Source organism: Pelobates fuscus, chromosome 5 (genome assembly GCF_036172605.1).
Source record: "Pelobates fuscus isolate aPelFus1 chromosome 5, aPelFus1.pri, whole genome shotgun sequence".
NCBI lineage: Eukaryota > Metazoa > Chordata > Amphibia > Anura > Pelobatidae > Pelobates > Pelobates fuscus.
In genome coordinates this window covers 44,297,186-44,314,491 of record NC_086321.1, presented here as the reverse complement: position 1 = coordinate 44,314,491, position 17,306 = coordinate 44,297,186, and positions in this window count along the sequence as shown.

Sequence of the window (17,306 nt, the reverse complement as noted above, 5' to 3'; positions counted from 1 at the left end):
AATTACTGTATAATATGCCACCTTATTTTTTTCATGTATATTGGAATTTTTGAAGCAAATCTTTCCTACTCCCCTTTCTGAGCGCCTTCTTCAGGCATACTGTGCGGTATCTGACCTCACTATTGCAGCCATTTGTAGCAAAACAGTGAACCAGATATCTTACAATCTGACCCAACCGAAGGGACGTAAAAAGATGGTTGTAAAGATTGTCAATATTAAAAATAATTGACGACATAGCATCAAAACTTTCTCCCAACAGTATTTGGGACATTTCTAGGGTATTTTCCTCTGTCGCAGGTAGAGGATAGCTTTCAATTATTTAAAGGAACAATTGCTTTTACAGGAAAACATTGGGCGGCTACTATACATGTGCACCAGAGGCAGGCTAACCCAGTAATTAAAACATTGCTTTTACTGCAGTACAGAAATGCTTTCGTCTGCTAGGTTAAAAAGGGGGGTGGGGGGGGGGATTATGGCACCCACACCACTTCATTGATGTTTTAGTATTCTGGGTGACTATAGAGTCCCTTTAAATGTTTATACCTTAGTTACATACTATCTCGGTCTCGTGTTTATTTTCTACATATTATGTCCCAACACATACTAACAAATTGTATTCTCTTCCCCAACCCCTTCGTTGTAATTCTGCACTTTGGAGCCATATATGCAAATTCATACATCATTATCTATAGAACAACATATCTTATTTACACAGACTGATGTCTAAACACATTTATTGTAGTTTAAATACACATTGCTCTGAGCAGTGGCGTACACATGACCCATGGGGCCCCGGTGCGAAAATTGATCCGTGGGCCCCCCCCCTCGCGCTTACTCTGCGCGGGCCGGGGCAGCAACACATGGCGGCGGGCACCTGGTCGCAGGGGTTGCAGGACTGCGACCGCGGTATGTACGCCAGTGCATGCAGATGCACACACACTTAAAGGACCACTACAGACACCCAGATCACATCAGCTCAATGAAGTGGTCTGGGTGTCAGGTCCCTCTAGTTTTAACCCTGCAGCTGAAAGCATAGCAGTTTCAGAGAAACTGTTATGTTTCACTGAGGGTTAATCCAGCATCTAGCCGCTAGAGGCACTTCCGCCATTTTAAGACACTGAATGTCCATAGGAAAGCATTGAGTAATGCTTTCCTATGGGCGGTTTGAATGCGTGCGCGGCTCTTGCCGTGCATGCGCATTCGGAGCTGAGAGGCGGAGGGATCCCCAGCGCCATGGGAGTCCGGCGCTGGAGAAAGGTAAGTGCTGAAGACACACACACACACTCTCACGAACAAATGCATACACACTAGCTAACAGACACACACATTTACTGACAGAGACACACTCAGCGGCAGACATACATACACACTCACTTACAAAACATACACTCTCACTGACAAACACACACTCACTCACAGACATCAAACAGACTCACTAACACACACAAACACACAGTAACAGACACACACAGTAACACACTCACTGACACTAGCAGACACACACACTCTAACACAAACACCAACACTCACACTAACACACACACACACTCACTCACACACACACACACACTAACACTCACTCACACACACACTAACACTCACTCACACACACACTAACACTCACACACACACTAACACTCACACTAACTCACACACACTAACACTCACACTAACTCACACACACTAACTCACACACACACTAACACACACACTCACTCACTAACACTCACACACACACATGTTTTATTTTTTTATTTAATCCCCCCAGCCTCCCTACCTTTTGGAGTGCTGAGGGGATTCCCTGGGGTCCAGTGGTGCTGCTGGGCTCCTGGGGGGCGGTCACCCGGCGGGCAGTCAGGCTGGCCGGTGCGCGAGGGAACACTCTCCCCTGAGTGCTTCCTCTTCAGCTCCCTCGCGCGCCGCATACTGATGACGTCATCTTCTGGCGCCGGTATCATTGCGGTGCGCAAGGGAGCTGAAGAGGAAGCACTCAGGGGAGAGTGTTCCCTCGCGCACCGGCCAGCCTGAGTGCCCGCCGGGTGTAAGCAGGGCCAGCCTCGGGGGGCCCGGGGGTGGCCGGCTTCAGGGCCCCCCAGGAGAAGAGGCTGGCCCAGAGCGTACATACAGGGTCGCAGGGGCAGCCGGGCCCCCTGGTGGGCCGGGCCCGGTCGCAGCCGCGACCCCTGCGACCCTGGTATGTACGCCACTGGCTCTGAGTATTATTACTGTGGAGCGCTATTATACACTCAGAAACATCAACAATATGGAGAGCCTAGAAAAGAGGGGCAGAGGGATTAGGGCCCTATATGGGGACACTTGGGATGTATGGACTTACACAGTCTTCACAAACACTTCCTGAAAAGGAACCTAGATATTTTAGGTTTATGTATTGCACATTCTGTTTAATCTAGAATTTCTTCTTATCTCATGCTCTCTTAATAGCCTTCTGGACCCTGCAGGAGCCTCACTCGTGTGATTAAAGTTTAATTTACTGAGCATGAGATTAAAAAACAAACAGTTCTTCGTTTACGGTAAAGTTTACTGCTCATGGAATGCATTGTAATGTTCTTATACCTATGCTGTTTTGTAACTCCCACAAAAAAAAAGAAAATAAAAATTCATGACAGGTCTACTAAAGGCCCAAGCCCCATTACCTTTTCACTGATTTGAACTGGCCATGGTGTTTGGAATCTCTTTGTGAAGAATTTCACTGTGAGTTTAAATGCTCTAATTCCAGAAGAGTAACTCCACCTCCGTCAGTATCATTGGGATGTCAAACAAGAGTTTCGGGCAGGCTCATTTCAGTACTCTATATCTTTGGTATCTGTCATGAGCACGCCACCCCGCCCTCCATGTTGCCCATGTCCTCCCTAATATCCCTCCCCCTGAAGTTAGAGGGAGCGATCAGCAGTGTATTTTGCGCAAGACTGACAAGGCTTTTGCCTTGGGCAGCACTTTCATGGGGGCGGCAACCCCCCCCCCCCAAATGCCCCAAATACCTTGCCAGCCTCTTGTCCTGGGGGGCCTCTTGTCCAGGAGCTGGCTGGCCACCTTGCCCCCCCTCCCCCCGGCGCCTGGCATCTGCTTGGGATGAAGGCAGGCAACGAGAGAGCACTCTCCCCTGAGCTCTCTCTGCTTAGCTCCCTCGCTCGCACCGCAGTGATGCCAGAGCCAGAATATGACATCACTCCGGCTCCGGCATTACTAAGAGGCACGCGAGGGAGCTGAGCAGGGAGATCAGAGCTCCCTCGTGCACCTGCATTGACCACATGCCTGTCCGTCCTGCAGTTAAAGGATCCCCACTGGACCCCAGGGAAATGGGGTCCAGCAAATATAATTAAAAACATTTTTTTTTAATGGTTAGTGTGTGTGTGTCTGTTGGTGAGTGTGTTACTGTATCTGTGTCTGTTACTGAGTGTGTTAGTGTGTGTCTGTTAGTGATAGTGTGTGGGTCTGTTAGGGAGTGTGTTAGTGTGTGTGTCGGTTGGTGAGTGTGTTAGTGTGTCTGTGTATGTTAGTAAGAGTGTATGTGTGTGTGAGTGTGTGTGTGTGTGTCTGTTGGTGAGTGTGTTTGTGTGTCTGTTAGTAAGAGTGTACGTCTTAGTGAATGTGTATGTTTGTCAGTGTGTGTATGCGTGTCTATCACTGAGATTGTGTATCTGTCAGTCAATGTGTATGTCTGTTAGCGAATGTGTATGTGTGTTTGTCAGTGAGTATATGTGTGTCAGAGTGTGTATGTGTCTGACACTGAGTGAGTGTGCGTCTGTCAGTGAGTGTGTATGTGTATCTGTCAATGAATGCGTGTCTGTCAGTTAGTGTGTATGTGTGTCTGTTGGTGTATGTGTGTCTGTCAGTGAGTGTGCATGTGTATCTGTCAGTGAATGCGTGTGTCAGTTAGTGTGTCTGTCGTGGATGTGTGTTTCAGTGAAAGTGTGTGTTGGTAAAACAGTGTGTTTGACAATGACTGTGTATCTGTTATGACTGTGTATCTGTGAGTGTATGTCAGTGTATGCATCAGTGAAGGTGTGTGTCTGTCAGGCAAAGAGTGTGTTGGTTTTTAACAGGAAGTGAAATTTAGAAGGGGGGGGTCTGAGTTTTGTCATGGCAGCACAAAACCAATATACACCACTGGGAGCGATGTCAGCAGGGCCGGATTAACATAGGGGCTGATGGAGCTACAGCTCCAAGACCAGACCATGGAATAGGCCCACTGATTTAAAAATATTTTTTATTTTTTTTACACACTACTCTTTGGGTTGCCAGGTATTTCTCAGAAGTATTTCTCAGGTATTTGAGGCTGCCTAGCCAGTGCCGGTATTGTAGTAATACCGGCAAAACAAATGTCTGTCTCAGTATAAACAGATATTATTCTGCAATACCAGCGCCGGACAGTAGGGGTCGCTGTTTGTGTGGAGAGAGGCAGTGATAAGAAGTTACAGCATCTCCCTCCCTGCCTCTCTCTACTCACTGATCTGCGGGGTAGCAGCTCTGCACAGAGACTCCAGATAGCAGCTCCGAGACATGGGGACGCTGAGACATTGGGACACTGGGGAACATGGGGATCCTGAGACACTAGTGACACAGTGGCCCCATGTCTCCCAGTGGCCCCTAGTCTGTGTCCCCATGTCTCCCAGCCACTGTCCCTAGTGTCTCAGTGTTCCCATGTCTCTAAGTTTCCCCTAGTGTCCTAGTAACATCGGAACACTGGGAGACATGGGGACACAGAATCTAAGGGACACTGGGAGAAATGGGGATACAAACACTAGGGGACACTGGGCGACATGGGGACACAGACACTAGGGGACACAGAGACATGGAGACACTAGGGGAAACACTGGGCAACTTTGAGACCTAGGAGACATGGGGCACTCCCAGTGTCCCCATGTCTCCCAGCCAGTGTCCCTAGTATCTCAGTATGCCCATGTGTCTCTCAGTGTCTGTAGTGTGCTAGTATCCCTAGTGTCTCAGTGTTTCCTAGTCTCCAAATGTCTCCCAGTGTCCCCATGTCTCCTAGTGTCTCAGTGTCCCCTAGTATAAAATAAAAAATCTCAGGCACTCACTGTGATAGATTTAGGCAGGTTTATTGGACACCGCAACATTTTGACCTGTACCCAGGTCTTTATCAAGTCTCCAATGTCCCCTATGTATCAGTGTCCCCTATGTATCAGAGTGTCTCGGTGCTTCATGTCTCTCAGTGCTCCATGTCTCTCAGTGCCTGTAGTGTCTCTCTGCCCGTAGTGTCTGTGTCCCCTAGTATAAAATACAAAAATCTCAGGCACTCACTGTGATAGCTCTAAGCAGGTTTATTGGACATCACAACATTTTGACCTGTACCTAGGTCTTTATCAAGTCTTCAGTGTCCCCTATATATCACAGTGTCTCAGTGCCCCATGTCTCCCAGTGTCCCCGCTCGTGTCTGTCACCCAGTGTCCCCAAGAGTCTCAGTGTCCCCAGGTCTCCCAGTGTTCCCTAGTATCTGTGTCCCCATGTCTCACAGTGTCCCAATGTCTCTCAATGTGTCCTAGTGACATGGGAACACTGGGAGACATGGGGACACAGACACTAAAGGGCTGGAAGACATGGAGACACAGACATGCCCCCTTTTTGTGTATGTTCGCCCTTTCGGCTGTTCTGGTTATGTGACTTGTGTCAGTGGCCCACCCTTTTACCGCATCCATAGACTTCCTGCTTAACTGGACACTGCTGTTAGGGGGTATGGGTTCACTTGAAAGATGAAAGCGTGAGATTAGAAAAGGGAAGTGTTTTCTCATAGTTGCATACTATGAGTTTCCCTCCAGCACCATATCCATCAGATACATGACGCTTAGGAGGTAGGACTGTTTTAGTGTTCTTGGTCAATAAGATTTTGTAATTAGGCCCATCATAATTATCAGCACCAGGCCCACTGGGCTCTTAATCCGGCCCTGGATGTCAGCAGAGAAGGAATGGGCTGAGGAGAGAGAACTGGGCATCGGCACAACAGATACAAGTTTTACTCTTTTGTATGTGATTTATTTTACTTTTTTGGAGGGTGGGGGGGGGGGGCAGAATAGAATGGCTTCTTCTGACTAAAAACATGACACACTGTTTTTTGGTTGAAGTATACCTTTAATGACCCAAGATTTAAATTAATAATTTTTGGTGTGGCAGCTCCAGGCTCATGCTTTGAAGTAGGCCATAACAGCCACAATATAAATGTTATTTCTTTCCTTTATCTATTATGAAGGCAGCTGCAACTACACTGGGGCTCCATTGTGTGAAATAGTGTTTACACGTTTTAATGGAGCCCCACTATTTAGCCTATACAAAGCGCAGAGACTGCATTTAAAATTATCTGAAATAAGCCAGATATATGAATATCTGAAATCAAACGCAAACTCTTTTTTTAGGGGTTTTAAAAAAAAAAAAAAAAAAAAAAAGTGTTTCTTCAAGCACATTTTCTGACCAGATGTAGCACACCATCTAATTTTGGATCCTTTAGCTAGCCAGCAGGAGTGAGCTTGTTTAAAACGTGCTGACAAGGGATTGAAAGCAGGCTTTTCTGAATCTGACTGCCCTATTCAGCAGTTGTGCTGCTCCCAGAGGATGCAAAGAATGGGCTAATAATGTGCAGCTTTGGAAAGCAGCCAAACAGAGATTTCTATGAAGGGGCGAGAGCTATAGATACATGGTTTTAGCTCCCTGGTAGTTTAGAGGTTGGAGGAGGGGAATATTTAAAAAAAGAAAGGTTCAAGGATAAAATGAATCGTTCTGGGTGAGTTAAAAAGTAAGACTAGTTAAAAAAGGCATTGCTCTATAATAACATGTGCTCAGATACAGAATATATATCATAATTAAAAGCATAAAATCATACAATATATATTGTCCGCTCTGTGAAAGACATAACAGATACAGGGAGTGCAGAATTATTAGGCAAGTTGTATTTTTGAGGATTAATTTTATTATTGAACAACAACCATGTTCTCAATGAACCCAAAAAACTCATTAATATCAAAGCTGAATATTTTTGGAAGTAGTTTTTAGTTTGTTTTTAGTTTTAGCTATTTTAGGGGGATATCTGTGTGTGCAGGTGACGATTACTGTGCATAATTATTAGGCAACTTAACAAAAAACAAATATATACCCATTTCAATTATTTATTTTTACCAGTGAAACCAATATAACATCTCAACATTCACACATATACATTTCTGACATTCAAAAACAAAACAAAAACAAATCAGTGACCAATATAGCCACCTTTCTTTGCAAGGACACTCAAAAGCCTGCCATCCATGGATTCTGTCAGTGTTTTGATCTGTTCGCCATCAACATTGCGTGCAGAAGCAACCACAGCCTCCCAGACACTGTTCAGAGAGGTGTACTGTTTTCCCTCCTTGTAAATCTCACATTTGATGATGGACCACAGGTTCTCAATGGGGTTCAGATCAGGTGAACAAGGAGGCCATGTCATTAGATTTTCTTCTTTTATACCCTTTCTTGCCAGCCACGCTGTGGAGTACTTGGACGCGTGTGATGGAGCATTGTCCTGCATGAAAATCATGTTTTTCTTGAAGGATGCAGACTTCTTCCTGTCCCACTGCTTGAAGGTGTCTTCCAGAAACTGGCAGTAGGACTGGGAGTTGAGCTTGACTCCATCCTCAACCCGAAAAGGCCCCACAAGCTCATCTTTGATGATACCAGCCCAAACCAGTACTCCACCTCCACCTTGCTGGCGTCTGAGTCGGACTGGAGCTCTCTGCCCTTTACCAATCCAGCCACAGGCCCATCCATCTGGCCCATCAAGACTCACTCATTTCATCAGTCCATAAAACCTTAGAAAAATCAGTCTTGAGATATTTCTTGGCTTTGCAATTTTAAGAGTGCTGCATCCCTCTGCAAGATATCTCACTATTTTTGACTTTTCTGAGCCTGTCAAGTCCTTCTTTTGACCCATTTTGCCAAAGGAAAGGAAGTTGCCTAATAATTATGCACACCTGATATAGGGTGGTGATGTCATTAGACCACACCCCTTCTCATTACAGAGATGCACATCACCTAATATGCTTAATTGGTAGTAGGCTTTCGAGCCTATACAGCTTGGAGTAAGACAACATGCATAAAGAGGATGATGTGGTCAAAATACTCATTTGCCTAATAATTCTGCACTCCCTGTATATCACACAGAACTGCAGAACGTGTTGCTGCTAAACAAAGTGTATCTAAAAATGCAAACATCTGAGTAGATTCCAGAAATAGAAACTGAATTTACCATTTATTTAATTTTTTTTTACCAAAATGTTATGTTTATTGGTTTTAAAGCATATTATGGGATACAGAATAAAGAAAAGGGGAGGGGAGGCACTAAAAATAATGTGATACAGTAGCAATATCAATAGCCATGAACATTCCAAGTTTCACCATGGTATCTCACAATATATATATCAACGTTAGACATTTTTTCCTGGATTCTCGTCACACCCCATGTGAACTCTTACAATTTTTCTTCAGGCCCCTATGGGGTGAGCTAGCACTTTTGCTAGTGAATTGCTTAGAGTGGTAAACTGTCACAAACTAGATAAACTATATACAGCGTGGGTTTCTCTCCGCCTTCCCCTTGGGTACGTTTGTCTGAAAGTATATCACCTGATTGACAACCCTCAATCAAGCCCCAAGTGTCTCCATTGTCCTTGATGGTAAATTGCTATATTTTTTTTGCGTGCTGCCGTGCACTGATCTCCCGTCCGCTTTTATACGGGATGCTCCCTCTCCTTGTTACCCAACCCGTGTCTAAGATGTGCTTCTCACCAATTCCTGGTTCTACCATGTGTTTCACTGGGTTGAAGTGTGTGTTGATCTTGGTTTCATAGTCTACGTTCATTGAGATATGTTGTATCGAACCTCGCTTTCTCTGGAACCTGAACCGGTTTCTATTGCCTAGCAATCAGAAGGTTTGCAGCTATCAGTATATAAACAGTAGGCAAGCTTGGGGCTTCGTGTAGGAATTGAGAGTCATAAACAGTTATCCACATTCAGGTTGCAATTTGGTCTCTATGTGCAAGGCCTCCATGATAATTCTCTCTACCTCCCTCCAGTATCCCCTGAGATTCGGGCAAGTCCACCATATGTGGTACATCGTGCCCTCGTCTGCCCCACACCTCCAGCATTGCTTTGAAGTATTAGGGTATATGCTTGCAAATCTAGTTGGTATCAGGTACCACCTATATTGGATTTTACGCATAAGCTCCAGCTGTGATGCACATCTGGATCTACCTTTGTGAGTTGTGAATGCTTGTAGCCATTGGTCTTTGGTAAAGAGTTTGCCTTTGTCCGTTTGCCATGCCTCTATGAATTTGGCTTTCAGGATGAGTATTGGATTGTTTAATAATGCATACATAAACAAGAGTGTTTTTTTGGGGTATAACCGTGGTCTCACATAGTCTTTCCATGCGTTCCGTCGGTTCTGGGAGTTCGGTCGAATGCACCAAGATTGCTTTCAGCTGTAAATAGGAGAACAACGCATGATTTGGTAGACAGTATTTCCCCTGTAGGTCTTGGAACTGCATTAGGGCACTGTGGTGGTAAAGATGTCTGACCAGTGTACACCCTCCCCTTATCCATGTGTGGGTTGGCTATGTGGAGGCTATAGATGGGTGTTGCCAATGTCCAGGTTTTCTTATATACTTTTTGTGGTTTTGCTGTATCACATGTTTAAAGAGTAACTCTGTAGTGTTAGGCATGTCTGGTAGTCTACGGCGTAACTTATGCGGAACCCAGAAAAGATATTTGAGGCCCTTAGGGCACGACCACACTGACTCCATCTCCACCCATTGTGGTACGTTATTTGCTGTATGTGAGTGTAGGGCAGTGGCTAGGAGGGCTGCTCTATAATACGACTGCACATCCGGCAGCCCCAGTCCTCAGTTTTCTATATGTGTTGGGTACAAATATGTGTTGGGTACATAGATCTATAGTGTTCTAATTAGATGGTGGAATTTTGGTAGCAACACCATCTTCACTGCCATAAGCCTCCCCACCCATGACAGGTACTTGTCACCCTATCTCCTCAGGGTATCCTCAATCTCACTCAATAATTTCCCATAGTTAAGGTCTCGGAGACCCATCAGATCCTTAGGTATTCGCCGTCCCAGGAAGGTGAGATAATCCTCTCGCCAGTCCAACGGGAAAGCAGCCATCAACTGGTCAATAATGTGGCTGGGTGCTCCCACCCCCATTGCCTGTGTTTTCGTGACATTTAATTTTTAATAGGACTGTTCCCCATATAAATGTATTTCCTGGAGAAGGTTTGGCAGAGAGACCTGTGGCTGTGTGAGTACATTGTCTGCAAACAGGTTGGCCTTATACTCTCTTTCTCCCACTTGTATTCCATGAATCAAGGTGTTTTCATGGATTTTGATTGCTAAGGGCTCTAATGTCAATACGTATAGCAGGGGGGAGAGGGGACAACCCTGCCTCGTGCCATTTGTAAGCTGGAATGGCTCGGACAGGAACCCTGCATGAAGTACCTGTGCTGAGGGAGAACTGTACAATGCCTCTATCACTGACAGAAAAACCCCGGGATGCCAAATCTAGACAGCACTGCCTTCAAGAACCCCCAATGCAGCCCCCGATGCTGTGTCTGCAATATATGCAGGAGGTTAATTACCTTTCTTGTGTTGTCCGACCCCTGTCTGCCCTTTACAAAGCCCACCTGATCGTTGTGTACAATATGTGGCAGTATGGTCCTCAGTCTATTCACATATAGTTTAGCGAATATTTTCGCGTCAGTATTGAAGAGCCAGGTAGGGCGAAAATTCTGTGGAGAGTTGGGGGTTTATTCGGTTTTGGCAGTGATACAATGTGGGCTAGTAGTATTTCCTGGGGGAGTATTCCATTTTGAACCGCGTCGTTAAATGTTTTAACCGGGTACGGCGTCAAGGTCGAGCTGTATTTTTCTATAGTATAAGTTATCTAAGCTGTCCGGTCCAGGGGACTTCCCTGCTAGGAGGGATTTAATAATGGCTAGTAGTTCTTGGTCTTCTATCGGTTTGGTGAGGTCTTCCTGCTGGTCCTTCGTATCAGTAAACCTCTCACTACCGTCTTTTGGGCAAGCCACACTGTCGTGTTTGTCATCTCCCCTGTGTCATTAGAATCAAAATAGGCCTGGAGGTCATTGGACAGTGTCGTAATAAAGTCTCAGCCCCGCAGCAAGGAGTCGTTAATCTTCCACGGGCTGCGATGTTTAAAGTCATACATATTTTTTAATTCTAAGGTCACCGGTGCGTGATCGGACCATGTGATTTGTTGCATGTTGCACAAGACAAGTTGATTTAACCCCTTAAGGACACATGAGATGTGTAACATGTCGTGATTCCCTTTTATTCCAGAAGTTTGGTCCTTAAGGGGTTAAGTTGGATCCTGAAATGAGGAACCCATCCATCTTTGAGTATGAGTTATGGACTGTGGAATAGAGTGTGTATGCGTCGTAGAGGTGATAAGTGTGGAGGAGTTTTGCAATGGCCTGGCATTGCCGTTTCAGAGGGCGATGCCTGCGGCTATGTTGGGAAAGTGTTGTGTCCAATTTTGAATCAAAAACATGGTTGAAATCCCCACAAAGTACTGTAATGCCTTTTTGGATGCTAGCTACCTGTTGTAGAATTTTGTGTAAGAAATTTTGTTGGTTAGTATTTGGTGATTATACATTCGCTATAGTGTATGGCATGTCATTAATCAATCCTGTTACTATGACATATCTGCCGTTGGTGTCTATTTCCTGGGACTGCAACGTAAACCTGATGTTTCTGCTTAATAAAATGGATGCCTCTCTGGACTTGGTGGGAGAGGTAGCATGACATTGATGTGGGAAGTCTGTGGCAAGTATTTTGGGGTGGTCATTGTTTCTAAAGTGAGTTTCTTGTAAACTCAGTATGTCTGCACCTAAGATTTTGGTTTCTCGGTTGAGAAGAGGTCTTTTCACTGGGACATTAAGTCCCTGTACATTAAAGGTACATATTTTCACGGTGGTTGTCTGGGTTGAAATTCGGTGGATAGTGTGAAGTAGGTCATTATTGTGAGGGCCAAAGCTCTCCCCAGCCTGAACAAGCCAAGCCGTGGAGCCCTCCGTACTCATAATGTCATGCCCTCTGGGTCAGCGGAATAGTTTCTGATTTCTCTTTAGTGGTATGAGTTTTGTCTGAGTTAGAGGCAGCGTTGGGTCACCCACTAACCCCACTCTTCTGAATATAACATTATAAGAAACGTAAAGCATTAGGCTAGGCCCAAAAACAACATGAATAAGAAGAAATAAAGTAGATACAAGAACACATAATGCCAGTACAATGGCTTGACACTGCCTCGTCGTGCCGTGGGGGCTTAGTGCCTCACATTATCCGGGAGCTCCCTCGATGGCTTTACATAATTTACATCTAGGTGCCCTGTTAGGAACTTCAGAATTGTTGACATATTAACATCTCCTCAGTATAATTCTTAGAGAAGTTTAAGCACTTGTACATGAGTACCCGCATCTTATGCAACCTCCTAGTACTAATGGCACCACAGGAAATCGTGCCACTACATCCCTCCTTCTCTCAATTTGAATGCCCCTGGTGGTAGCTTTCTTAATTGAAGCATACTTTGAGAAAATTAACTTTGGGGCCTGGTTATTAACCAGTGATCATGTTCCCAATGCCAACGGGTATATATTCATTTTATATTTGATTTATTCAATTATTTATTCTTTTGTAATTTTTGTTCCGTGGTGTCTAACTATAGGCTTAGGCCCCATTTGGACCTGTGATCAGCTGATATTTGGTCTTGCTATCCCCCCATGCCCCTTGTCATATGGTTACGTTACCCTGACCCTGTGAATGTTGCTCATCCAGGAGTGTGGAAACGAGGAGTACTAGGGTGTATACATTCTTAGTCCAAATGTCTTACCTTTTCCTCGCCTTCTTCCACTCTGGCGACACCCTGGTCTTGTCGCTCTCTGAGCTGGGTTGATCAAGCGGTGCAATATCCCATGATCTTGGTACGCGTTCTCTTTCCTCTGGTGTTGCAATTATGATGGTTTTTCTGGATACCAGGAATTTGGTGGGAAACCCCCAGCTGTAGGGAAGGTGGTACTCTCTCAGCTGCGTGGTGATCGCTTTCAATTCCCGCCAGCGCTTCTGGGTATATGGCGAGACATCCTCGAAGATGGTCGTCCCTCTGTATGCAGCAGGCAGATTTTTACACTGTTTCCGGTGATAACAGCCTCTTTGGCGTGGAAGTAGTGCATCCTGATCAGTGTGTCCGGTGGTATTAATTTTGGTTTGGCGGTGCGGTGGATTCTATCAAGGAGGACCAAGTCGTGGGGTAAGTCCGGTACTAGCTCTCTCTGTAGGCTCGTGACATTGGCTGTAAGGTCAGCTGTGCCCACACTTTCGGCGATGCCCCGTGTGCACAGGTTATTGTGGCGGGCACGATCCTCCATGTCCGCCAGCTTTACATCCTGTTCATCCAGTCTGGAGGTGAGGTCTTTTACTGTGCTAGCCAGAGCATTTTGCACCTCCGTCAGTTCCGCTAAGTGATCCTCTACTTGTTATGTGCGGCTGCCCAGATCATGTAGATCTTTGCGAAGATCTTTCATGGCTGTATCCAATTTCAAAAGGATTTTGTTGGACATCTCGTCAAGTAGAGCTGTGAGTCAAGGTGGTGTCTTGTTCTGCAGACTGTGAGGTAAGCTTGTGCTCTTCATCCGTGACATCTTGGGCCTGTTCTGGCTGTTGCAAAACTCCCCCTTGACCGGTCCTGGAGGAAAATAAATTTGCTCCCCCCCCCCCAACCCCCTCGCTGTGGTCCTTTTCCCCTTAGGCTGTGACATTGCGAGATTTCTATTAGATTGGGCTGTAATTGGTCATTAATAGACCTCGAGATACTGAGCTGCTAACATATGCATCTGCTCCGTTCCAAGTCCAGGACACACCCACCATTTATATTAATTTTAATGTTTGTTACAGGGTTTTGTTTTTGAAAGGGACACTATGTCTGATACATTAGACATACGTTAGAGGTGTTACACAAGTGCTCTAGAATACAGATTTGCGTGACACCTCAGTAGACCTAAAAAAACACCTCGCTTTCTTCAGTTTAAAATGAACTCTAATACATTCTTCACATTGTAATATAAAAAAATAAACACCGAATGGCAAGAATTCAAGCATCACAAGGGGTATTCATTGTACCTGTTATGACAAAGCCTCAAATAGTAAACAACTTACTGTGAGCAGTTTTATGGGAGGCAATGAATATGATGTGCTTGTGTCAACGACTGGGCACCCAAATTTCATTCCTATCACAGGAATTAAAACATTTAAAAAAATAATTTAGGGTTTAGTGTAACCCTATGCACTGTAACCACAAATTACCTGTTCATACATTTTCAAATACCCTGTTCATCAACTTCACTATAGCTGCAGGGATTTGCAAATACAGTACACTAAATTCTTTACAAGTTTATATTTGATTAGTTGAATACTTTCATTCTTCATTTTTCATGAATAAATGTATTCATGATTGTTGAGCAACACACAACCTTTGCTCAGTGTATGGAATGTAACGGTACTCCCAATTAAAATAACAGGAGGTCAATGGTCCATTGGCAGAGCAACTTGCTGGTCCCTGCAGAAGCTACAGCTTTCTGAAACTCAATCTCTCTAGAACTGAGTTTCTTATTTTTCCTCCTCGTAACACTGATCCTCCTCCTTCACTCTCCCTACAGGTTGATGGTACCTGCCTCACCCCGTCCTTGCAAGCTCGCTGTCTTGGTGTAATTTTTGATCCTGGCCTCATCTTTGTGCCTCATGTCCAGTTTGTTGCTAAAACCGGTCGATTCCACCTTAAAAAAAACTTTGCTCGCATATGCCTCTTTCTTACGCAAGATGCTGCCAAGGAGCTTTATCATGCTCTAGTAACCTCTTGCATCGATTACTGTAATTCTCTCCTAATTGGTCTCCCCAGAACCCGTACTGCCCCCCTATAATCTGTAATGAATGCTGCTGCCTGGCTGATCTTTCTCATCTGTCGCTCCTCTCACACCTCACCCCTCTGTCGATCCTTGCACTGGCTTCCTGTACCCTACAGGTATCAAATTTAAAATACTGATTCATAGGCATGCCCCCTCTCGGTCTCTCATCTCTACTGGTGACCTTCTCCTGTCTGCTCGCACCCTTACTGCATTTGCACGCCTACCTTTCCTTTGGAACAGCCTGCCTCTCCCATAGTCTTCAATCCTTTAAGAAGTCTCTCAAAACCCATCTTTTTAGGAATGCCTATGGCCTCCAAGGAGTAACTTCTCTCTCTTAATCCTTCCTCTTTCCTAAATTGCCACACTCCACTCTCATCTCCAGTTCTGCATGTCTATTCGCTGTCTCCCTCAATACCCTTCCTATTGTGTTTTTATACCCCACCTCCTCTAGACTGTATGCTCGTTTGAGCAGGGTCCTCAACTACCGATTGTTCCGGTTACATTTTGTTATGGTCTTATTTGGCAGATTCCCCTCTTATTGTAAAGCGTTGTGGAATAAGATGGCGCTATAGAAATACCAATAATAATAAATCGATCGGAAAAGGTTACAGATTGCTCCAGGTTTGATTTTCTGTTGGTAATTGGTAAGGCATTTGATGAGCTAGCTGTTTGCTATTGATTGTTGGTTAATTAGGTATTGTTTGCAAATTAGCATAGCCCTACCCAGGTGTTAAACATTCCTAGTGGGTGGTGCTTTTAGGAGTTATACAAGGGTTGTGGTCATTAGCTTGGCTAATATAGCTTGGCTGCTGCTTCAAAGTGTGTGCCGGGATATATTCTGGAGGGTCTTTATTGCAGCCTCGACCTCGTCCTCTGATTTAATTGGGGAGTGTTGCGGAGTTAGTTTAGGAAGGTCTACAGTGTCCAGAAAAGCGTCAACGGTGTCCGAGTGGTCGATGCTTATTAGGGTAAATATAGAGATATACATATATGACCTACAAAACACTGAGAACATAAAGGTGGTTTAGAAGTAAAGACCTTTTGATCCAATTATATAAAATAAAGATGAGAATTGATTGATACATTTTCTTAATGTTTTCTCAAACAAAAGAAATGAGGAAGTAAACATTTGGCTGATAAACATTACAATTTGCAATGTTCCACATTAGTGCCAAATTTTAGTTCTCTTACCAAAATTTTTTTACAATAGAGAATCAAATAACAGAAGAGGAGAAATTAACCACTAGTTTGGCAACATAGGTCACTGCAATACAAAAAAAAACAAAAAAAACACACAAACATACCAGATTTTGTGGATTTATGGAGACATTTCACCCTTTAATGCTTTACACTTTGAAATGAAGACAAGTAAGAATGTGGCATACACAATGTACTCTGAAAGTAATTATGAAAATTAAAGTACGTTACAAAAAATTCAAGTCTCAGAAGTCCTAAATAATAATGAACTGAATATTTAATGGGGCTGTGCAATAGGGGTATTTGAGCTGCCCATCAAGCTCTAAGGCCAATCAGGTTTTGTCCTAAATGTATAAGAGGGGTGTGCTCTTTGTGGTAACCACATGCTGCATTGGGACGTTAACTAGAAAGTAGGTGGAAGTGAAAGGATCCCAACACACCATACTGGACATTATTAAACATTACAGCAAAGGATTATTAAAATACATAAATGGCGATTGCAACCAAAAACATTCTGATAGTTTTATACGAGGCACCCGTGAAAAGGATTTTTTTCCCGTGAAAAGAGTGATCAACAATACTGCCCTTTACAGACTGGTACATATATACAATTATCTGTCGACAATAAGGACCTTATGTAGAATAAGACGTTGGAGGTCTTTAAAAAATGAGAAGTCATCTTAACCACTTAAGGACACACAACGGAAATTTTCCACTTAAGGACACACAACGGAAAACATGCTGGCTTTTCCTTTTGAAGCTGTATCCTTGAGCGGTTAAGTGCTTAAGTTCTACACTCCATCATAGACCATTGGCTTAAATTACTAAACCACATATGGCTATAACTCCGCTCATACAGAGATCTCTGTAAAATATGTTAAAATGGCAAAGTTTGGGCACCCATGGAGTTAGTTTTTCGAACTTTGGATAAATGGTCCTCCCATTGTAGTATTGAAAACAAATATTAAACACAACTAAACTATTTGTTTTTTCAATAATCTAGGCTCTAGCAAAAAGCTGCATAAAAGGCATGATCACAAAAAGTTACATATGGCTAAAAGTTGAGCAACTTTAAACGTTTGCTTTTATGTAACAGGTCCTACTTTAAAAAATAAAAGACAGACTG